This window comes from Atractosteus spatula, chromosome 3 (assembly GCF_055471065.1).
Source record: "Atractosteus spatula isolate fAtrSpa1 chromosome 3, fAtrSpa1.hap1, whole genome shotgun sequence".
Taxonomy (NCBI): domain Eukaryota; kingdom Metazoa; phylum Chordata; class Actinopteri; order Semionotiformes; family Lepisosteidae; genus Atractosteus; species Atractosteus spatula.
In genome coordinates this window covers 38,962,079-38,986,240 of record NC_142708.1, presented here as the reverse complement: position 1 = coordinate 38,986,240, position 24,162 = coordinate 38,962,079, and positions in this window count along the sequence as shown.

Here is a 24,162-nt window from a genome sequence, read left to right as displayed (position 1 = left end):
CACTGTGAGGGTTATCAATATACAAGGTATATAATCTCGAAGAGATGCAAACACAAAGAGATACACAACAGAGAATATATGTCAATATATATATCGTTCGGTTACCAAATCGCTAATCAGTGTTATTACCCACTGTTACTCTAAACTCGGAAGTAAATACATTACTCATGAATTAAATTGATAACAACTTGTGTTGAGGTACAATTAAATTCTCGAGACGCAATGTAGAACATGGGGTTTACTTATCCACTGTGTTTGGATTTGGAATTTCCCGGCACGAACACCAAACCAGCTGACAGGCTCTGTTGCAGCCTCTGTTGCAGCGGTTGTCCAATGGGCGTTGTGTCGGCGTCCTCTGGCTATCGGCCAACCAGTCGAGGTGCAGCTCGGAGTAGGACGGGCGGAGGAATCTAACTGCGGCGCGCAGGGCAGTCGTTGCTCCGAGGGGATCTACCAGCAGTCCGGCTGGCTAGTAGAAAGTCTCTATGCACAGAGTGTGACCGCGAGTCCTCACAAGTCACTCTTTTGCCTGGGAAGAAACTGGTTCGTTCCCGGTCCAGCGCTGCTTCTGAATAAGCTATTCAGGTTGTCGACGAGGGTCCAACTGTAGGCTGCCGTTGATCAAGCGGAGCATTCACGTTGGTAGAATTCTGAGTACGTACGGGATCCTCAGCCTCACGCTTAGAACAAAGTCCAAGTCCTTTTGCAGACAACAGCAGTTGTCACGTGATTGTCTCTGAGGATGCGCGAAAATGGCCAAGGAGAGCCCAGAACTGAGCTTGCGCTCCCTTTTTGATCAAGACCCAGATGTGTGCTGATTGGTTGAGAGTTTGGCGGGCATTGGAGACCCACGTGGTATTACCACGCCCTGCCAGTCCCTGATTGGTTGGTCAAGGTGAGATATAAGTCACTTACTCTTGACACTTAGAAATGCAGTCCAGATGTCCATTCGGCACTCCCTAGACTGATAGGCGCCAGTGGATGACCATTGATCATGATAGCCAGGCTTAGCTAATTGCATCCCCGTCTGGGAGCTTGCTTCTTATCAAAAGAAAAACATCTTAAATCAGCTTGCATGAATTCTTTCTCTGTGGCTGCACCACAGAGATGGAGGGTGAGATGGGGCCTCCTTTAGGAGCATACCAACGCTTAATTCTGTCTTATTAACAAGCATTGCCGCTACATATCCCCCCTTTTTGAAGGTCACGAGGTCCTGAGGCGTTGTTGCCTTCAAAACAAAAACAGAGTTAAGTGATGTTTGTTGTACCACGGTGGATTCTACCACCCAATATTCACATTATCTCTCGAGAATTTGTACAGGAAATAGTGTTGGAAAGAACGTTGCGTATACCTGCTCTCAGTTATAAGGTACCTAGGAATGAGGCATTGGGCATCATCATTAGCTCTAGACCTTAAACTTCCGGCAGTTCACTATCAGTATCGGATAGCTCTGCAGCAGGCAGACGTTTGGGAGTGGTTACCTGATTTCGGTGATAAACCATTGCTCCCTTTGTCTCATTCAAACTACCCCGCAAGGCTTTGATACAAGAGAACAGCATCCAACACATTACCCCAGCCATGATCCAGCTACCCAGCAGCAGTGTCAAGATGACCACGTTTATTGTTCCTAGCGCCCCAGAGGATCCACAACGACTGTGCTTGGGACCTACCAGTGTAGTTTTTAAGTTTGTGTCGTTAAGAACAAATTCGACTACCTGTACACCCTCAAGACTTACTGTCTCTTGGATTCTCTCATCCAAGTCAACGCTGTGTCCTCTGAAAGCATCCACAATCTCGAGTTCCGTTTCATACAGTCTGACTCCAGGTGATACAGTGCTAAATCGTTGAGATGCACTATAGCTCCTTCAGGAACTTGTAGAAAAACTGTTTGGTTGGGTAGCTGCACGTCGGTAGCTGTATCATGTCTGTCATAGGTTATTGTAACAGTTAACTGTGGTGTGCTGACCAGCCATTCTTTCCCACCTGCTCAACCTGGGGTTCGTTAACCTCACTTTTGCTCGTCACTGTGGCTTTACACTTTTCAGTGGCAGCCCCCTTTCTGATACCACACAACCTCTGAGTTGTGTCCCTAAGGAATGGCTTACTTGGGCATACCCAGTGGATATCCTTGGTTGATATACACAATTCCAGGTTTGGAACAAGATACAAATTTGGATCATCCTCCTGGTAAGCTACGAGCGGTGGGGTGGTCAACTTCACATGCATGTCCCCCCTCCAGAAGCCAACGTTCGATATAGACTTGAGTCTATAGATATCCTTGCCACTCACGATGGGAAGGTTCAACAGGAAACCTATTTCCTTGGCTTCGGGGTTGACATGTATAGGAATGCAAGATGTACCTGTAATGGCTGCACCATCTCGGAAGTGGTTGTCCTAAGTACTTCTTCTACTAAGGACAGTGGAACCAAGTAAGTTGGAATCTGTCCCATGGCTAGGCTAGTTATCGTGGCACTAAGCTCCCTAAGCAAATCCTGCATCAGCATCCTGACCTGTTGCACGTAAGCATAATCCCACTGTAACACGTCGACAATCCTGCCCACGGTGTGGAGGGTGTTATTTAACACTGCTGCATGAAGGTTTACTGCTAATATTGTGCCCTGTAAGGTTTTCCCTAGGCTTTCCAGCCGCTGCTGCTGTTGATACAGCCTGTCCTGAATTTCTGGCATTTCCTTAAGTAACCCAGACACCTGCCTTCTCAGGGTGGTCAGGGTGACAGTGTTAGCAGCAAACAGACCAGCTGAAAATAGCGAGCCCACGGCGGAGGCCGCAGCAATCAGACCCCCCAAGAACCTTTTGGGGCGGCTGAGGCCTGTCATCTCCTCCTGGCTGACTGTTGCCTTCCTCAGCTGGCGGAGCATGTGTATAGTGTCTAGCTGGGCATGCCATACAGCATCCTTAGCCCACTGCCTGCCATGATGGGACACCCTACTGTTCATGTTGATGTGCTTCCGAAACACATCACTTGGGTCCAGCCGCACATACACTCGCTGAGTATATGTTCTGCAATTTGTTAACAACAATCCGGGAGCGTCCTGCAGGACTATGCCGGTAGGAGGACCGGGTTCCACAACTTCAAGGGGCTGTGTCGAGGCGATCCACAGCACTGTCAGGACCAGCCGTGGCAGTTTTAGGATTCCCATTCTGGAACACAGATGAGGCACATGGTACAGTTCCACTATAATTTTGAATATATTTTCCTAGGAGGACCTACACTACAGTACCTAACTACCTGCAGCTACAAAGGGGCACCCCCCTCTTGATCGGGTTTAGACTTTTAACCCTATTCTGTGTCCTCCGGCGCCATTTGAGGTGGGCGATACAACCGGAGGTGGTTGCGATGCACCCACTTATAGACCAGAGATTGCCTTCCTTTTTCAATCCGAATTCGATAAGCTACCGGTGATACCTTATCGACAATCTCGTGGGGTCCTGTCCAACTGGGTAAGAACTTCCGTGCCACCCCTGTGGGTTTGGCAAATTGGAAGTACAGGACCTTGTCTCCTACTTGGAGTTCCTGGTTAACTGCCTTTCGGTCATAGTATGCTTTCCTACCCTCTGCACTCCTTCCCAGATTGTTCTGGGCAAAAGCAAAGGTTGCCTGCAGATGTGCTCGCAGGTCTGAGACATACTGATGGGCCATAGCAGCCCCCGTCGTGCTCAGGTCCTCCACCCCATAAAGACAGTGTAGGGGAAGAGTCATCTTCCGACCTGTCATCATCTCAAAAGGTGGGACCCCCGTAGAGCAATGGGGCGTGGCTCGGATGGCCATCAGAACCAGGGGCAGCTTAATGTCCCAGTCCCTACTGCTGGTGGAGACAAACTTTTTGAGCATACTAACCACCGTTCGGTTTGCCCTTTCTGCCTGGCCCGAGGATTGAGGGTGGTAGGAGATATGCAACTGGGCCTTGACCCCAAGCATATTCCACAGGGTTGCCATTACTGTAGCTGTGAAATGGGTTCCCCGATCTGAGTCCACGGTCAGGGGGAGTCCCCATCGACTGAACACATGGTTCACCAACAGCACTGCAGTTGTCTCTGCCGTGTCGTTGGGTGCTGGGAGGCACTCAATCCATTTTGTGAATGCACACGTAACCGTGAGGAAATATTTGTTCCCTCTGGATGACCTCACCAGCGGCCCCACCCAATCCATTTGTAGATTGGACCAGGGGAATGTCATGCCCTTTTTCTGGAGTGGTGCACGGTGCAAGGGCCGTGATGGTTGGAACTGGCTACACGTCAGACACCCCTTTACATACGCGGCGATGTCTTGGCCCATGTGAGGCCAGAATGCCACCTGCTGGATAGTGTCGTACGTGGCCTTGATTCCCCGGTGACCCCCACAGGGCTCGTCATGAGCGTGTTGGATCATGACCCCCCGATGGCAGCGGGGAACTACCCACTTTGGGACACCTTGTGCAACTGGTACACAAACCAACAACCCCTTTATAATTTTTAGGTTGTCTTTCACCTCTGCCAGCTCCTTCAGCTCCGAAGACTGGCTCAGCACCTGCTCCGAAAGAGGTTGACGCACTGGGTCAGCGATATGCTGATACATTTGCCCAATCGCTGGGTCCTGTTTCTGCATTTCCGCAAGATCGGTGTTAAAACCCTGTGACCCAAGCACTACAGATTGAGGGTCAGCTCCGACATCCTGTCCAGCCCTGCTTCGGGTGACCACCTTGACCTCAGCCACGGTTTCTGGGGGTAGCCATTCCTGCTGGAACTGCCAGGGTTCACCCTCTAAGGCGCCAGATTTAGCCAGCCGGTCGGCCTCATCATTCCCGTCTTTGTCGGGTCCCTTCACCTGGGAGTGTCCCTTCACCTTCCTCCAGTAAACCATCATTCCAGCCTCGGTCGTGAGCTTGTCACTGGCCAGGAACAACTCTTTGTTCTTTACTTCCTTGCCCCGGGCATTTTTCATGCCGTTACCCTTCCAATACGGAAGATGGGACACGAAGCTATGTCGGGCGTAGTTCGAGTCACTACAGATGACAAATTGTTTAAGGCCATTTGTCAGGGCCTGCTGGAGGGTGATCAGCACCCCAGCTACTTCCGCATACTGACTAGTCTTTGGTCCTAGCTTATAGCGGGTCGGCCCACAGGGAGTATTGTCTTGCCAGACTACTCCTACCCCTGCTAGCACCTGCTGTTCGTGGCGAAAAGAGCAACCGTCAACATAGGCCATGGGTAAGCCCTGGCCCACGTTTTCATCGTAGTACCGATGATTGTTCGGTAGCTCAGCAGCGGGAATTGTTTCTGGAGCTTCCATGTCAGTGTCACAGCCGTGACACACTTGGCCCAAAGCCAGGCCCTGTCCCAGGTACATTTTCTTGCTCTGTGCATAACGTACCTCTATCTCATAGCCTTGTAGGGCCATCATCCATGCCACAATCCTGCTATTTGACACCCTGCCCGCTTTCAGTCTCTGGCTATGCAGGAATGTCACCGGTTGGTGGCAGGTTTCGATGATGATCTTTTGTCCCCCTACATAACTACGGAAGTGTTCTACCGACCAGACCGTAGACAACAGGGCCTTCTCGCAGTCCAAGAACTTTTGCTCCACTGGGCTCAGGGCTCGACTGGCATACGCCACCACCCTTCGCTCTTGGTCATATTCCTGACTCAGAGCAGCCCCAGGGCAGTGCTCTGAGAACCCTGCTTCAAGGTAGAAGACCTTATTTTTGTCAGGGTAGGCCAAGCACGGCGCACTACCGAGTCTGCGCTTCAGCTCCATCACAGCCTGTTCTGAGGAAGGTTCCCACTCAAAGGGCACGTCTTTCTGCAACAGCTTGTGGAGGGGCCTTGCTATTTCAGCGTAATCCTCAATGAACTGCCGGGAATAATTATATACTCCCAGAAAGCTGCGCAGTTCAGACAGGTTAGTGGGCGACTTCATATTCTGGATAGCTTGGACTCTGCTGGACTGTGGCTGTATGCCTTGGGCTCCAACCAATAGTCCCACGTACTCCACTTGGGTCCTACACCACTGTCCCTTAGCCAGAGACAGTTTGGCCCCTGCACGGGAGAGCTGGGTCAACACATGCCTGATCTCGGCCATGTGTTCTTCCCAGGTCTGACTCCGCATCAGAATATCGTCCACATAGACCAGGTTGCCCCTGGCGGCTGCATCACTCATGGCTTTGTGCAGGAATATGTTGAACTCCGCTGGGGAGTTGGAATACCCAAAGGGGCATCGATTCCAGGTGAACTGCCTGTTTCCAAAGGAAAAGGCCAGTTTGTACTGGTCTGTCGGTTCTACCTTAAGGGTCCAGAACCCATTGGCCACATCCACTGTGGTGAAATATTTCGCTGTTGTCACCTTGGCTAACTCCTGATCTAGGTAGATCATTGGCCATCGTGACAAAGGAACCTGTTTATTCAGCTGCCGGTAGTCAATGGTCAGACGCCACTTACCATTGGGCTTCAGCACCGGCCACAGTGGGGAGTTATAAGTGGAGTTACACTCCCTTATGATCTGACGCTCTAGTAGAGCATCCAACGTCTGCTTTATGGACTCGTATGCCGTGAGGGGAATGCGATACTGCCTGACATAGGTTGGGCGGGCGCCAGGGGCTGTAGGAATGCGCACTGTGTGCAAATCCGTCACCCCGCAGTCATAGGCGTCCTGTGCAAACACTTCCTGGAAATCCTGGAAGATCTGACGCAGCTGCTGACGCTGGCTTTCCGTTTCCAGGGCATCTGCCTTACCAACCTGTTCCTGTACCTGCTCTAGGAACCCTGCTTTTGACGGCATGGCGGTATCCCGGGTCGCACTCTCGGCTGAGTGGTCCGTCGGAACCCCTGCGTGTACTGTATACACAACCATCTCATCCTTATCGCTAAGGTCCACTCTGCACACTTCCTGGTTGCAGAATCCCTCTATTGGCATAATTGCAATCATCCGCCGGGGGTAGGTGTAGTACACCTGCTCGGTTCCCCCCTCCCTGGCCAAGGGACCAGGGAGCTGCCCCAGTACTGGGATGGCCAGTTCGAAATCATAGAAACCATTGTCAATTACCAGTCCCATGTCAGTGCGAGCAGGGATTTTGACATCTTGTTTTGCTATGTTTTGCACCAACAGACAGGTGGCTCGGCCATTCCTTTCCAGTCTGGGGGTACCACAGACTGCTAGGTTCAGTCTGATAAACTGAGCTGATGGTTGGAAGAAAACCATCTCAGCATCCATCCTCTGTCCCTTCTTTAGGACAAGGCGTACCGGAAACCCTGCTGTTGACGCAGGAACGATCAGGTCCGATTCGTTTACTTTACCTGGCAGGCCTGAGGAATCGTCTGACCTGACCGAATGTTCTCGGGGTCGCCGCTTAGAGAGTGGGCATCTGGGTTCACCCGTGTCCACAGCACACTGTTTACTGTGTCCAGCTGGGCGCCCAGTCGAACCAACAGGTCTGCACCAATACAGACCGAATGGGTCAGCTGAGGTGCTACCTGGAAGTAGTGAGCAAACTTCCTTTTTCCGATGGAGATGGAAGCTGCACAGCTTCCTTTGCTCCAAATGGACCTATGAGGTGGGGGTGCCCACCACAGAACCTGTGATTGCGTCACCAGGGTCACCTGACGGCTTCGCGACAGGTCCTCGAACAGACCTTCACTGATCATGGACTTCTCAGAGCTGAGGCTGAGAATTACATCATCAACCTGCACTTCTGCCACCTGGACCCCTCCCACCACCATGGGGTGGTAGTCCTGGTCCCCCTGAGGTACCAGGGCGCACAGAAAGGACTCCCATTCATTACCGGACAGGGAGATCCACTCTTCTTCAGGGATGAAAAAGGGGTGTGCTTTACCTGGCGGGTCAAGCAGCTGCTCGGAGCACTGCTCCTGTAGTTGGGAGACCGTGGGAGTGCTGGCCTGGGCAGGACTTCCCTGTAGTTTTGGAAAGCAAGAAGAGACATTTATTTCTCGTCCAGAGGAACCAGGAGGATCCTCCAACTCAGCTATAGTGTTCAGTGGGCACTGTGTGATCACAGCATAACCACTGAACCCCCCTTTTTGCTGTACGACAGGCTTAGGGTTTTTGACCTGAGCCCACAATTTTCCACGCTGGCAGTCCACCAGAGGCTCCAGCCTGTCAAGTAGGTCTTGGCCAAAGAGTAGTGGCTCTGTTTTAAACCTAGAGATGTAAACAGGATGCACCACGTTCATTGGCCCGAACCTAAGTGCCACCCACACTCGGTGTGTGATCCTGGCATGATCCTGGGTATAGCTGGAAATATCTATCTTACACGGTTCTACCTTAAGTCTGATGCCTTTTCCTTTCGCTACTCGTTTGAGCTCGCTGAGTAGATCGGCTGACATCAAACTAATTTCAGCCCCAGTGTCAATCAGTGCTTCTCTATCTAAGACGTTTTCAAGAGAAACCTTGATATAAATACGCCTTGCTTTGCCTTTCTGGCTGAGATTCCCTAAGAATTGTTGGAAGCCTGCCTTTTCTTTGACTTCAGGGGCGGGGTCAGCGCCCAACTCAGAGTCACAGCCTTCTTCCAGGCAGGAACCCTCCCACCCAATCAGATAGACTGAGGGAGGGGTTTGGGATGGATCCCCGCCTCCTCCAGTGAGAAGGGGCGTGGTCCCCCTAAGCTCATTCACGCTTCCGGTTTCGGTGCGGAAGGTTTACCCTGTCCTGATCTCTCAAGCAGGGCTTGTTCAAGCCTGGCCAGGCGGGTTGCAGTCGACTCCCTTCGTCCAGCCTTCTGATAGGCTCTGCCTGTGCCGTTGCCTTCCCCGTAGCGCTCACGGCGGCTCTGACGCTTAGTGCGGTCCTGCCTGCCTATTTTGCGCCGGGGCTTAGCGGGCTCAGGAACCTCAGCTCCCTCGAGCTGAGGCGAGTCGTCAACCCTGCTGGCTTTAGTGGCGAACACAGCCGTTTTAGCAGGTTTTCGCTCTGAGGAAGCAGAGACTTCAGCTCCCCAGGCTTTTTGAGCCAACCTTCTAATGTCAGCCATTTTCATCGCTTTTGCATCAGTGTGCATCACAATCATTTTCCTGATTGAGGGATGCAGATTAGCAATGAATAAACCTTTGAAATTCACGTTCTCTTCGCAACCCTCTTCATTCCGCCCTGCAAAATAAGTGCGCCTAAGCCTCTCATAATAGTCGCGAGGGGCTTCAGCTTTTTCGTGCTTAATATGGTGCGCAGCGGCCACGGCAGCTATGGGATCGATAAAAGCCGAAAATTCTCCGATCATTGCCTGACACAGCTCCTCAAAGCTATTAAAGACCTCCGGTCCTTGTCTAGACATCCACTCGTGGACCGCTCGGCTAGTAGTTTTCCTTACTAACATAGCCTTTTCCTGTTCGGACGCTCCGGGCATAAACTGCAAAGTATGTCTCAGCTCATCGATGTAGGTTTCCACATTATTCCCTGACACTGACGGGTCAAACCTTTCTACATCTTTGGCTAACTGCCTCAGGGAGTGGAGGTTAATTTTTACGGTTTCTCTGCGGGCAGGGGGACGGCCGTGATCAGGAGCAGGGGGTCTATGCCTGAATTGCATCGCCCTTGCGTCTCGCGCAGGACTCGGCGATCTCCCCCATGCCGATCCGACCACAGACCCTGGCCGGGAGAAACCTCCTCCCGGCGCGCTGGGTGAGCGCTCCGGGCTGCTAGGTGGGCTGGCATGCAAGTGGGATCTAGCCTGTTTTGCTTCCAGTACGGCAGCATCTAACTCCTTTTGCCTTTTCTGGCTGAGCTCATTTAAACTCTCAATTTCTTTTTCTTTTTCTTTCAAGCTCGCTTCCAGGTCTCTCCTAGCTACCTCAGCCGCAGTTTCTCTAGCAGACAGGTCATCTAATTTACCTAAAACTTCCCTGAGTCTGTCTTCACTTTCCTCATTTTTCACTCTCTTTTCTCTGATTATATCCAACAACTCAACTCGCTCCGCTTTATATCTTTCTAGCTTTCCCTGAAGCTTTTGAAACTTTGTCAGCTCGGACAAAGACAGTTCCAGCTGTTTAGCTAGATTTAAGGCGAAACTCGATAGGACCTGAACTGCGTTCACGGACCCTCCTGTGTTAAGCTGGTTCGCTACCTTAGCTACTAAATCTATTTGCAGCTTCTCAATATCATCAAAGTTCAACTTTTCGATACCGCTCCAGTAACCAGGATTGTCGTCGCTAGAAATAGTACTTATAAGCGACTCCACTTCAGACATTTTAGCAGCCATTGTCATTACGTCAGAGAAACTTTAAGAGTATTACTTTTTTTTCTTTTACCAAAATTTACCAAAATACAGTATGGAATCTAAACACCCGAGCAGATGGATTTCCAATCAGCACACGTTACACTTAACGCTAGAAAACAGGGGGATTTCTTTACGCAGTTATCAGCACACCCGGTATTCGCGTATAGAAGCCGCGGTGCTGTGCTGAACTTGAACTCACAGCAATATCAGTTATTCTGTGCGATTGATTCTCATTTCATTCTAAACTCGCCCGCACAGGGATGCCATTAAATGTAGTGGTTTGATGGGTTTACTGAGACAATTATCAATTGTAGCAGTAATCACGAGGTTGTTCATTGGGGCTTTTAGAAAATCAATCGTCAGAACAACTGACAACGCACACACACGGGTTCAATACACGAGATACATTTATTGATATAAACTGTGCACCAAACATATACTAGTCTGCCTGGATACGAGCGGCAGACCTCACTGTGAGGGTTATCAATATACAAGGTATATAATCTCGAAGAGATGCAAACACAAAGAGATACACAACAGAGAATATATGTCAATATATATATCGTTCGGTTACCAAATCGCTAATCAGTGTTATTACCCACTGTTACTCTAAACTCGGAAGTAAATACATTACTCATGAATTAAATTGATAACAACTTGTGTTGAGGTACAATTAAATTCTCGAGACGCAATGTAGAACATGGGGTTTACTTATCCACTGTGTTTGGATTTGGAATTTCCCGGCACGAACACCAAACCAGCTGACAGGCTCTGTTGCAGCCTCTGTTGCAGCCTCTGTTGCAGCGGTTGTCCAATGGGCGTTGTGTCGGCGTCCTCTGGCTACCGGCCAACCAGTCGAGGTGCAGCTCGGAGTAGGACGGGCGGAGGAATCTAACTGCGGCGCCCAGGGCAGTCGTTGCTCCGAGGGGATCTACCAGCAGTCCGGCTGGCTAGTAGAAAGTCTCTATGCACAGAGTGTGACCGCGAGTCCTCACAAGTCACTCTTTTGCCTGGGAAGAAACTGGTTCGTTCCCGGTCCAGCGCTGCTTCTGAATAAGCTATTCAGGTTGTCGACGAGGGTCCAACTGTAGGCTGCCGTTGATCAAGCGGAGCATTCACGTTGGTAGAATTCTGAGTACGTACGGGATCCTTGGCCTCGCGCTTAGAACAAAGTCCAAGTCCTTTTGCAGACAACAGCAGTTGTCACGTGATTGTCTCTGAGGATGCGCAAAAATGGCCAAGGAGAGCCCAGAACTGAGCTTGCGCTCCCTTTTTGATCAAGACCCAGATGTGTGCTGATTGGTTGAGAGTTTGGCGGGCATTGGAGACCCACGTGGTATTACCACGCCCTGCCAGTCCCTGATTGGTTGGTCAAGGTGAGATATAAGTCACTTACTCTTGACACTTAGAAATGCAGTCCAGATGTCCATTCGGCACTCCCTAGACTGATAGCCGCCAGTGGATGACCATTGATCATGATAGCCAGGCTTAGCTAATTGCATCCCCGTCTGGGAGCTTGCTTCTTATCAAAAGAAAAACATCTTAAATCAGCTTGCATGAATTCTTTCTCTGTGGCTGCACCACAGAGATGGAGGGTGAGATGGGGCCTCCTTTAGGAGCATACCAACGCTTAATTCTGTCTTATTAACAAGCATTGCCGCTACACATGGCTCTCGACAATCTCAACAATTTTCGCCCCATCTCCAACTTACCCTTTCTAAAATTCTAGAACGTGCTGTCACACTTCAGTTACATAACCACCTCATGACAAAAAACCTTTTTGAACCCCTCCAATCTGGCTTCCGTCAACTTCACAGCACAGAAACTGCCCTAGTCAAAGTCACCAACGATCTTCTAATAGCTTCTGATTCTGGGTCTCTTTCTATACTCATCCTTCTTGATCTCAGTGCTGCTTTTGACACTGTTGACCATAACATCTTACTTTCTCATCTTGAGACTGTGTTTGGAGTTTCTGACATTGCCCTCAAATGGTTCAAATCTTACCTCACTGATCGCTGTCACTTTGTCTCTCTTAATGGGTACAGGTCTGAAATTGGTCTTGTTAAGTCTGGTGTCCCACAGGGCTCAATACTGGGCCCCTTGCTCTTTAGCATTTACGTTCCCTCTTGGTCCCTGAGGGAACAATCGTGTACAATCGTGACACTATGCTATCATTAACTGTGGCTGAAAAGCTTATCAACACATTTGTATTCTTTCAATTGACTACTGTAATGCTCTACTCGCTGGGGTATCTAAATCTACTCTAAACAAACTGCAGTATGTCCAAAATTCAGCAGCCAGAATCCTGACCATGTCTAGTGCAAGTGTTCACATTACTCCTGTCCTGGAGTCCTTGCACTGGCTTCCGATCAAATTCCATGAGGACTTTAAAATCCTCATGCTCACCTATAAGGCTCTGCATGGCTTTGGCACCTCAGTACCTGTCTGAACTATTATCTCCCTACTCCCCACCTCGCAGCCTTTACTCTTCTAACTCTGGTCTCCTAGCTGTCCCCCAAGCCCGTCTACATTCAATGGGTGACAGGGCCTTCTCCTATTATGTCCCCAAGCTCTGGAACTCTCTCCCCAAGGATATCAGAGCCACCTTCTCTAAACTCCTTCAAATCCAGACTCAATACCTTCTTCTTTAGAAAAGCCTCCATTCTTTACTCCTACTGTACTTAGTACTACCATCCACTGTCTCCTCTGTGTATTGCAATTGTGTTTTATCTTGTGTATTATTTTTATTTATTGTTGTCATTCTGTAAAGCGCTTTCAGAAGCCACCTTTAAAGGCTCTCTATAAAAAAAAGTTATTATTATTATTATTAATTACCACCAATTCATTACTAATCTGCTAAGTGTACTTCTCAAAACTGTTACAGACTGGGGGAGGGGGGCAGAAATAAAATAAGTATAAAAAATAATTATAAACAAACTCAAGTGAAAGTTCTTAATTCTCTGGCTTAGCTTTGTTGAAAGAGTACCAGATCAGAGGCAAACGTGAAGAGACAAATATTAATAAAACAACAAAATATTAAACAATACAGTGTTTAATAAGCAGTGTTTAAACAATACAAGAAACCCAGAATGTTAGCCATCAGCTTGACAGGCTAGCAAAATAAATACTCTACAATTTAAATTCTGTCTTTGTGAAATGTATTATAATTCCCTGAGGGAAATTGAACTGTCCAAGACAACAAAAACAGACAAACAAAAATGAATACAGTAAAGAAGTGTTTCAGGAGATGTGTTATTTTATGTAATCTGAGACTGAGATCACAAACAGGTTGATTTTCAGAAATCTCTTAGCATTACACCTGGGGACACCTAGATGGGAGGAGTGTAAATTCACAGTGGAGTATGCCTCACATTTCATAATGCTTTTAGCTCTTTTTACTACTTCCCGTTAGTAGGTATTTAGGTAGGTATTTAGTAATTTATAAATGGTTGATCTGATTTTGCCCAAAGATTTTGCTGCTTATTTTCAGTAATTTTCACAACCTATTACTATTTACAGTACTACATCCTAAATTAAAGGAATATGGCCCATGATTAAATCACCCTTCCTATAGCATAGATGCTCAAAAAGGGAATGGGAATCATTTACCTTGTTCTAAAGATGTACCACCTGAGGATTTCACAAAGTAAATCAGAATAATCTTAATTAAACAGGTCGAAAGGTTCCCCAAAACAGGGTTCAAATTACTTAGACAGAATCTGGTCTCCAAGACTGATGAAGTCCTCTCGTATGACACAAACTTAGATGAAAAGAAGGGTTGTTATTTCTTCTCCATCCTGTGTTTGAAACTTCTATCATGAAGTTAATTTACTATATTAAACCAGACAATCCGTGATATTCTGTGTTTACTGTTTGAGAAAAGAATAGATCTGGGGGCACAAGTTGTCAAGGGCTGTACTGATGTTAAATGGCACTGAAAGGGCAATGTCACCCTAGTGATGCAGTTTCGTGCCCTGTTCTCTGAGTTTTCTGCCCTGCTCAAAGGCCCTCCTTAATACAGACACCAGGCACACCATTCAGAGGTGACAGGTGGGGTTGCAAACAGTTTGACTGCCTGTGATTGAGATCCCTACCAACAGGGTGAGAATGAACAATTTGTTACACCTGACTATCTGTATACAGCCACTTTCTGAGCGAGCCCTGGGCAGTTAGCTCTGCCCCCACCCAAAACATCACAGGGATACTTCCATCCCCCAGGGAATGTCAAGATTTTTTGTTAAGAAAGTTTCAAAAAGCCCCAGTCAGAAGACAACTGAGGACTTTTGGAGAAGGAAGGATTGCAACAGAGATGGTAGTGGTCAGATCCAGGAGAGGCCTTGACTGGGGAGACCAGGAACTAAGAACTGAGGAGGAAAGCCCTAAAAACATCTTTCTTCTGCCTCTTCCCAAAACCAGACTCAAAAACTAACAGAGTTGAGGAGGGAAACATATGGGACACATAGCTCAGGACACCTTGGACAGGAGGATGCCTGGAACTTCACTGTTTCTTTGCTGTGGTTAAGGAGGTATGCCAGGTTACTGGCTGGTTCCAGAGAATAATGATGCTGGAGTTTTCCTCTGTGACATTGGGTTCTGGTAACTGAGGTCCTTGAACTGCTCTATGAGTAAGTTGTATCATGTGTTCTGTGCATTGTGTGGACAGTTACAGGAATTGCCGTGTTACAGGGATACATTTATGTGAGGAGAAGATTGTAAATAAAAGGTCTGTGGATCAATTGATGATTCTGGGAGATTAAAAGGATCTGTGGCAGGGGAAAAAGGATCCTAGCACCCTTTACAATTGCAAGGACACATAGTCATGCACGGAACAAAAGTAGTTCCTTCTTTTCACAATTGTACAGATTTTTCCCAGACTCTGTTTAGGCCTTGAGTACTACAATAATGTGTGACCTGCAAGTGTTATAGACTTTGTTATCACTAGCTTGTCAGATTAAAAATAATTAAAACACTCATTGTCCGTACTAATTGCTTCTATCAAGAGACATTCTCAATTGAAGAGGTCATTAGAGAACATAAGGAAATGTAAGTTTAAAAGGAAACACATTTCACTGACGGAGCATAAAGTGAAGTGATTGTTGGTTTAAGAGGATACCTCGTTGGCAATTTTATGAAACTCATAAAAGCCAGCATGTAATTTTATGGGTAATGGGCTTCTCATAACAAAATGCACAACTTTGTACAATGGTCCCCTTTATGGACCTTAAAATTATTACCAGTGTGAGTCATTATTATTTATCTAACACAAAATGGTTTCAACCTCTGCAACTGAAAGGTACCTCACAAACCCTGTTCAGAGCCAGATAAACAATGGTTGCTAGACTAAAGCATTCACAACTCAAGTTCAAGTTTGTCATTATACTCATATACAGGTATATGGTATAACGAAATGCTATTTAGCTAGCTCTCAGATGATAACGTAGTACAAAAAAAACCAACAACAATACAATTGTATAATAAAAGAAAGACAGAGACAACAGGCAGTTTGCAAAAAACAACAGGCAATGTGCAAAACGACAAAAAGGCAACAGGTAATGTGCAAAAACATGCATCAACAGAATGAAATAAAGGGATAGAAATTATGAGGAGTGAGCTTTTTGACTTCCTGTCAAAAAGGTAGATGTAGAACTCAAGTGAGACATACAGACATTTCCATTACTAGTAATATGGAATGTTGCCTTCCCTAATACAAATGTTGTAAGTTCTTCAGTATAAAACAGTGCAATTCACACTCAACCTTTAAATAACATACAATTATTATAAAGGTGCATTTTTGTTACCTGGTATACAAGTGAGAATTATTTTTCCCCACCTACTTCAAAGTTATATTTTTTTGTTTTAAGTAATTTATAATGTTTATCACTATAATATAAACCAATGGAAGAGATTGGACCTAGGTGAATCTCTAACCTTGGGTGAAATTTATGATTCCACTTACTGGAAAAAACAAAACCCTATGTAGGACTGTGAGTGTTTTTAAATTAATGAAGCAATTACATACTAGAACAGTAAAATGTGTGGGTGTTTTGGCTGCTTAGGAATCAAACAATTTACACACTGATTATAGATATCAAATAATTTACAATTACAACTTCCATTTATTATAATGTGTTCATAAAATTGGTGATTATGTTGTTGTATTGCTGTGTTTTTTGCATTTTATGCATAGCAAACCAAAAAGAGTGAAGTAAGTTTGTATCACAGCAGATATACAATATATAGATTGATCTTCACTAAGTGATCACAAAATTTATAATATCAGAATTGAAATATAATAATAACAAATGTTAGTCAATATATCAGTCTCTTATAGTTAGTCACATTCTCAAAGACAAATAAATATACATTTGCTATCATGAATTAAATGTGTTATTGCTCATGACAGTTCTGCAAGAAAACAAGAGGTCTGCTAAACTCAACAGGTGGTTGAAACTTGATTGTTTCAGCTATAGCTTGTTAGTAAATATGCCCAGAATGTTGACAAAAATAGTCTAACCATCTATGTTTCATTGATTAGATGAAAGTAACAGATGGTTTATAGAATTATTGTATTTTGTTACAGAAAAAATCTTGGGTAGAATTCTTTTCTTTACTGGCTCACTCTCTGGCCTGATGTCTTCAACAGATTTAAGTTCCTGACACGAAATGCTTGCTCAAGTGGTTGGTAAGTTAGACTGCCAGGTTAAATGGAGAGAAAAGAAGAGCAAGCCAATGCACAAAATTAAAAGATTTTTGTACTCTCTTTTAAACAAGGACAACATACTTCGTCATTGGTTATGATGTAGTGTTTTTATACACACTGCAGGTTCCCTGGTGGCTCATGAACTGAATGATGGACAGCAACCTCTGATGTATTATTTTGGGTACCAGAATGAGACGCATCATGATGCACCATATGTCATTTCAGCATGAACACAACTTTACAATATCCTTGTCTGTGTTACAGATTTGGAAGATGCTTCTTCTCGGAGACAACAGACAAAACACATATGGGTTTTAGCTGCACTCCTATTCATTTACACAGGCCTTAGCTACTTTGTCAAGGCAATAGAAAGATTATTTGAAATGTTGTATAACACTTAATTCTTAGTGTAATAATATGCCATGCCACTACACCTTGTAAACCTGGATTTCTGTTTTACATACATTTAATTATAATTTTACTGCTATGTACAAACACTTGGATGACAGTAGTAAAACAGAGTTCTTAAAAGTTATGTTAAATAGACATTGTAAAATATTACAAAGAAAGACTGGAATTATCAGCACACACAAATAATCTAACAGTTAAAGTATATAGGCTGCGGTTTATGAATCTTGACTGCAGCAGCAAAACAAAACTAGATCACAGGATCTAGAAGTTAAAGCTTATGTCTGCTGAATATGCACCAGCAGTAGAATAAACCTATCTGAAATTGTAAAACAAACACATTGTAAAATAATACATAATCTAAATAGTTTCTAAACTTAAAATGAAACAAAATATAGATACAGCCACTTAGAACGCGCTTTAATTTTTATTATTGTAGGCAGTACCGCGGCACAACAGGGTGTGGATCACTGACGAAGACAAATCGATGGGTGGCACCTGTTAGATGTAAATAAATGATTCCTTTATTTATCTCTACTGTGCATGTCCCTTTTATGTAACTAAAGGGACATTTTGAAAATAACAGGTATAAAGCCTCTGAATGTCATAAATGATATTAATGCATGAATATAAATATATTATACCTATTGTACACACAGTAGCATCCAAAAACAAAAAATAAAGTGCATAACAGTATTCCACCCTCTTCATAAACATTTTCTGCATCAAAGTCTTTAACTCGGTCACTTACTGTGGTTATTTCAGAAAAACAATTACATGCTTGTTCCTACTATACTTAGTTTATATACTTTATAAAAAGCTATTTAGCATTTTCTATGAATGAGTGCAGTAAAAAAGTTGTTCTTTTTTAAATCAACTTAGTAGGGGATATTAGTATGGAATCATGTAAGAACTTTTGGTAGCTGAAAATTAAAAGTTTCTGAATGTCATTAATGATATTCATTTATGGATCAGAATATATTTTGATAGTTTATAGTGATATACAGTAGTATTCCACTGTCTTGTAAATGTCTGCATCAATTTATCTAGTTTCCTTCATTTTGGAAACACTTTTAAATAGCAAAACAAAGTAAAATAATTTATTGCTTTCATCATTTTTTATTAGATTATATTTTTAATGTAATTAGCTATTAACCTTATGACAGCATAGATGGGAGGTTACATATAATAATAAATAATAAAAATATATGGGGACTCCACCACCACCAATGTGCAGCACTCACTTGATGCAATGGCAGCCATAGTGCACCAGTATGCTCACCACACATCAGCTATCAGTGGGAAGAATAGAGTGATGAAGCCAATTTATAGATGGCTTCTTAATAATCCCCATTGATGAAGCCATGAGTAGTCAATGTGAAATTTAACTAGGAACCTGGGGTAACACCCCTACTCTTTTAGAGAAACACCCTAGGATTTTTAATGACCACACAGAATCAGGACCTCAGTTTTATGTCTCATCCAAAGGGAGGCGCCTTTTTTACAGTATAGTGTCCCCATCACACTACTGGGGCAATAGGAGCCACACAGACCACAGGATCTGTGGTCTGTGTGGCTCCTATTGAAGGTTATGTGGAAAATATAATTATAATTTTATATAATTTTGCTCTGTATTTGGTTGTTTTACCCAACTATTTACATAGTGACTAATTTGGAGGTATCTGTAAAAGTCCTTTTTTCCAAGTTGTATTGTTGTGATAAAACTTCAAAGATTTTCAGGTGTTTCATCATGGTACATATTGCTGTAACCCCTTTCATAGTTCAGAGTTTAAAATGTATATCAGATTTTCCAGAAGGGAATGTACTATTACAATAAGTACAAGTTATCCACCTTAATATTTTAATGTGAGACATATTAGGGTTAACATGTTCAGTGTTTTGTGTGTGGTAATTTGTTCCCATCAAACTAGGGAGTGAGGTTTTTAAGAAATGCGCACACCAGAAACTTAAAAACACTGCAAGAGTGCTCACAATAAAGCGACAGCAACAATAAAACTGAAAGGCAACAAAGAAACACCACAGATGCTGTCCACAACTCTGAGTGCACAATGTGGAGGTCAGTGTCAGCCATGAGCATCAGCCTGTACTGCTTGCGTCTTACACCCACCCCTGCAGTGACCACCTGAAATGCACCACTCAGCACACAAGGGTGGAGCGGGATAAAACTGCATTAAAACAATACAGTTTTGTGAAGTGAAATTCCAGAACATTCTCTGCCAACAGCTCACCCTGCACCATTCAGGAAGAAAAAGAAAAAAAACTAGCAGACTGTTGTGTCGTACAAATGACTGAAAAGTGAAAAGTGTAAATAGCAGTATTTCGTGTAAGAATAAAAAAAAAATGTATATTAGTTTGTGTCTGTGAAGCAGAAGTCTCTTTATTTCATATGCATATGGAAATTTGGCTTGCAACCACCAGACTTAAGAAATAAGTAGCTGAAGATGGTCCTTTATACCTTAAAACAAAAAGAGTTACTATGACACATTCTAAACAAATGATAAGACAGCAACACATGCCAATTAATTATATCTACTGTAAGTTGCAGACTGGATAACAGTTAGTTCTTTTCATGTTCTGGGCGTACAGCCAGCTTACCAAATACATGCCCTTTATCTTACTGACCAAGGACAGGCAATATCTTTATATATTTGAGCGCAAAGCTAACTTCAAGACACTGGACTGCATAGTTTGCAAAAATACAAAAACTAAAGATTCTTTAAAGATAAAGAAATATTATCTCACTTCCCAGGTGGCTCTCTTATCTCTTCAAGACCAAGAAAAAAGAAGAAATAGAATAACGGACACAGTGTGACTATGATAACACTTGCAAGCACATACAATCAATTTTTGGACAAAAACAGGAACTCAGGACATTTCAAACATATCTGAATGCACTGCCGCGTCACCTTAATGAACCTTTGGAGGGAAGTTAAGCAAGTGAATAAGTGTAAGTCCATTCTCAACCATGGAGAAACTGCGTGCAACTGCGAGGTTTCTCTCGGACTGCATATCTGCTAGAGTGGCCCACAAGTCAATGTCATCACTGTCACTGGAGTACGCAGCATGGACATCGTATATAAGAGGGGTTTAATTAAGGATCAGGAAGTAAGCATTTTCCTGGACACAGGCTCCCTGGATTTCCTGGTTCCAGGTTCCTGGATTTGTCACTAATTAGTGAAAACTTACGACAGATCATTCCAGCACTAAAGCATCGCCTTTGATAAAGCATTTTAAATACCACATACACTTACAGGTGAGCAACTAGATATTTTAGGCTTATTAACTGTTTCATTGCACCTTAGCTCACAAACTCTAGGCATAAATGTATATCTTGTTTGGTACTCTAGTCAAGATGCTTTACTTGGATGCGACTTTTAAAAGAGACATGGTTCTTCTATTGTTATTACCACGGGTGCCTTTGTGTTCAGAAATGAACCAATTCCCCTACTTACGTCTTCACAAGCACTGCCCTTCTGCTGCAATGTGTCACTTTTGTCACCTGTATCAGTGCCACTGCTATCCGAGATTATTATTCCAACCTCAGTCACATGTCCCACTGAAATTGGAGCAAAACTACATAGGTTCCAGGGAATTCTGGAGCCAGATATGCAGACCTTACAGTTACCTTACCCTTACAGTTGCACGCAGTTTCTCCATGGTTGAGAATGGACTTGCACTCATTCACTTATAATTATAATTCAAAACCACTGTTTTTTCTATATTTAGTTTATACCCTGACATCTGACCAAATTTCTCCAGGAGATCCATAACCGTGGTAAATGATTAATTAGGATCATCCAAATACAAAAGAACATTGTCTGCATGTAATGCTATCTTATGTTCTTGCCCTTTGAATTTTTATGTCTGTAATGGGAGCTGGTCCTGACTCCCATGTAGAGTGTAGTTTAGGACCCTGTGCAGATGGTGTAGCAGCAATGCTTATTAATAAGACAGAATTAAGTGTTGCTGTGCTGTCCTAAATGAGGCCCCATCTCTCTTTTTCATCTCTGTGGTGCAGCCCCAGAGAAGCTATTCATGCAGTTCTGATTTAAGGTGTTTTCTCTCAGATAAGGAGCAGCTTCCAAATGGGGATGCGCCCAGCCATGCTTGGCTATCATAATCAATGGCCATTCCTGGTGTCTATCCGTCTGTGAGATTCTTGGGTACATCTGGATTGCAGTCCTAGATGTCAGGTCATTGTTACTCATCTCTCACCTTGACCAACCAATCAGGAACTTGCAGGGCATGGTAACCCCACGTGGGTCTGAAATGCCTGTTTAACTTTCAACCTATCACCATCTGGCTTGGTTCTGGTTTAAAAGACACTGCACAGCTCAGAAACTTTGCTTCTTTGGCCAATTTTAACACCCTCAGAGACAATCACGTGAAGGCCAGTGTTGTCTGTATAGGGACTGGAACCTTGTTTCAGCAAAGTGTCGGCCTGGGGAATGCCTGTTCATAAATCGCCAGCCAATGCCAACATGGACGCTTAAATTGATCACCTGAGTATACATTTGGACTCTTGTCGACAACCTGAATAAGTTTTTATTCAGCAGCAACGCTACACCAAGTTTCTGCCCCCTAAAGAGTGACTTGCTTGGACCCACTGTCACCCTCTGTGCATAGAGACTTTCTACTAGTCAGCAGGACTACTAGCAAGTCCCTGAGATTGACACAGTCGGGCGCGTCACCACAGCAGAAATCTCTCCTCCTTATTTGTCCGACTCTGAGCTGCACCCCCACTGGTTGGCAGGAGCCAGAGGCCGCCGGGACGACGCCTATTGAACACTGCAGCCATTGGACGCAGCCGCTAGCTTGTCTTTGGCGTCTGTGCCGGGAAATACAAATCCAGATCTGGATGAGTAAACCCAATGTTCTACATTGCATCTGGAGAATTCAATTGTTACCTCAACACAAGTTGATATCAATTAAATTCATATCAGTAATGTATTTACTTTTGAGTAGCTAATGTAGACTGATTAACAATAGTATAGCCAAATGGTATACTGAAGCATATTCTTTGTATCTCTTTGTGTTTTGCATCTCTTCGTGATTATATACCTTGCACTTTGATAACCCTCACCGTAAGATCAGCCACCTGTATCCAGGCAGACTGTTGTTTTATGCACAAATTATGTATTACTAAATGTATCTCATTTACTGAATCCGTGTGTGTGTGCGCGTTGCTGATCGATTGATTTTCTAAGAGCCATCACGAACCACCTTGTGATTGCTGCTACAATTAATAAATTGTCCCAGTAAATTCACAAAACCCCTACAACGGTATAATCCGGAAGTGACTGGAAAAGGGCTACGGGGAAAACACAGTTAGGAGTGGAAGTGATGGTCAACAGGGGGAGGTGCCAACAGTGATCAGGTGCAAGGGGGGAATGCAGGCAAACAAGTCCAAAACAGTCCAAGGGGGAAAGTCGGGCGCAGTCCAAAATCCAAAACCGGGTGTTCCAGGCTTAATGATTAAAATCTGGAATGGAATCTGGAACAGGAACAAGGAGTAAAAACAGAATGATGAGGCCAGGTGCTCCGAGCCCCGGACTCAGCTAGGTCAGGACTCCAATCGGACGCCTATGCCTTCAAGCTGTGGACATAGGGCGACTTGATGCTAGGAGGGCCTCCGGGCGTCCGTCTTCCAATGCAGAGCCCCAAGTTTCGGGAGCACTGGGTTAAAATGAAAGACGGAACAAGCGGCAGGTGAAAGTGATAATGAAATTAACACAAAGGGGTTGGAGCGCCCTCTAAAGGAGGGATGATGATCGTCACAATGCCTCATAATGTAGAAGGTGCTTTGAAATTATCCTGTGTTTGTCTGTTCTGAAAAAAATCTGGTTTAATCTAAATTTATGAGTTGAGGTAGAAATTTCTCTAATCTTTTGGTCATAATTGAAGCATAGATTTTGTAATCTATGTTAAGAATGGAAATTGGGTGAAAGGAACCACATCTATCTATTTTCTATTTATCTTTTCTTTCCTTTGGAATAACAGAAATAACAGCTTCATTCCAAGAAGGTTGTAAGACATCCTCCTCCCCTTCTCCAATTACAGGTGTACATGAGTATAAGTGCCAACAGATTTCTTAATAATAATTGGAAAGCTATCTGTCTCTGGTGATTTATTGGCCTTAAGATCCTAAATAATATCATGCATTGTTTATTACGTATTCCTCTAGTTAGCATGTTATTTTGTTCCTGTTTAAAACAGGTAAGTTTAATTAATACAAATTAGATGTCCTGTTCAATTTGGGTTTCAGATTGTGTGTACAATTTTTTGTCATATCCAATAAAAGTAGTGAGTATTTATTTTATTTTGGAGAGAATTGGGTTAGTTACCAGGTTAGCAGTACCACATTTTAGGAATAAAAAATATAGCCTATTGCTTGTGCAGTCTAGGTGATTTTTTATGTTTTTGCTCCATACATTTTAATTCAGATTGTAACTGCCTCAATTTGATTTGCCTTATTTTCTTTTTATGTAAGCAAATAGAGATAATTTTTTTTAGCTGTATTCCATAGTATTGCTGGAGACACCTCTCCTGTGTCGTTATGTGATGTAACTATTCAATCTTATGTTTGATTTGCTCTTCAACATCATTATCATTCAAAATACTACAGTTAATCTTCCATTAGGTTTTCTTTTTTACCTACATTAGGTCTAATGTCAGATTAATTGGTGCATGGTCAGATAAATCTGAGATACCAATTTCACACTCCTGTAATCTAAATCTGTCTAGTTTGTGCATAAGGAAATTATCTATTTAACTATGTGAGTTATGAGATGCTGAAAAATTTGTATAATC